The sequence below is a fragment of the Elephantulus edwardii genome, unplaced genomic scaffold, assembly GCF_000299155.1.
Source record: "Elephantulus edwardii isolate Elephantulus edwardi_28Jun2011 unplaced genomic scaffold, EleEdw1.0 scaffold00028, whole genome shotgun sequence".
In the NCBI taxonomy this organism is placed as follows: Eukaryota; Metazoa; Chordata; class Mammalia; order Macroscelidea; family Macroscelididae; genus Elephantulus; species Elephantulus edwardii.
This window is the reverse complement of record NW_006399778.1, coordinates 17,687,355-17,688,724: the sequence shown is the minus strand read 5'-3', so window position 1 is coordinate 17,688,724 and position 1,370 is coordinate 17,687,355.

Sequence of the window (1,370 nt, the reverse complement as noted above, 5' to 3'; positions counted from 1 at the left end):
TTTGAACATTTCTTCATGTGCTTGTTGGCCATCTGAATGTCTTCTTTGGTGAAATGTCTGTTCATATCCTGTGCCCATTTTTCAGTTGGATTATTTACCATTATCTTCTTGTGGTGTCGATTCTTCTTTCATTACTTGTCTTAGCCTTGCTATGAGATATATAAATACAAAATCATTCCACCATGACTCTCTTTGTTCAAAGAAGGCATAGATTTTTGTTGTTTTTGCTCATTACTTTATTCCTATCTGCTCACCAAGACGAAATCAGTTCCAGCTTATAATGATCCTACAGGACAGAGTAGAACTCCACCATACTGTTTCTGAGGCTGTAAATTTTAAATAGAGCTTAATATTTCTCCTCCAAATGACTAGTGAATTCTTATAACTGATGCTTAAACCGCTATACCACCAGGTTTCTTGCTTTACCTCGCAGCACCTACTAGAAATACTTGCACATATTAGGAACTTGCCAAATGTTTATTAAACGTCTGAAGGAAATATTTTGCAACCATGAGGGCTTAAGTAAATGAATATTTTGTGGACACTATTTTTGAGTTTGGGGAAATGGTTCAATTTTTTTTTATTTGTCTATATTGCAATCACTTTTTATGCATCAGAGAATTGGACAATGACTAGGAAGGATAGAAGGAGAATTGATGCCTTTGAGCTGTGGTGCTAGAGAAGAGTACTGAGAGTACCATGCACTTCCAAGAAAACAAACAAATTCATCCTAGAGAGAGTTAAGCCAGGCTGCTCCTTGGAGGTAAGGATTCTGGGGTTTCGTCTGACATACTTTGGACATGTAAGGAGGGACAGGTCCTTGGAGAAGGACATCATGCTTGGGAGGGTGGAGGGACAGCGCAAGAAGGGAAGATCCTCTATGAGGTGGATTGATTCACTCACTGACTGGGGTAATCGGGATGGGTCTGTCAGAGGCAGTGCGATTGGTACAGGATAGAGCAGGGTTTAGGGCAGTTGTACATAGGGTTGCTATGAGTTGGCAAGCAACTTGACGGTACATAACAACAACAACATATACGCAGAGTGACTATACTAAAAAGAATTGGCTGATACAAAACTATTTCAAGAAGTAGCATATGATCAAGAACCAAAGATAGTAAAGGAAGAAGTTCAAGCTGTTCTGAAGGAATTGGCAAAAAATAGGGCCCCAGTAACTGATGGAATACCAACTGATTTATTTCAACAAACAGATACAGCCTTGAATGTACTGACCAGTCTGTGCTAAGAAATCTGAAGAACAACTACTTAGTCCACTGACTGGAAGAGATTTCTGTTTGTTCCCATTCCAAAGAAAGGTGATCAAAAGAATGTGAAAATTACCAAACAATATAGTTATTATCATATACAAC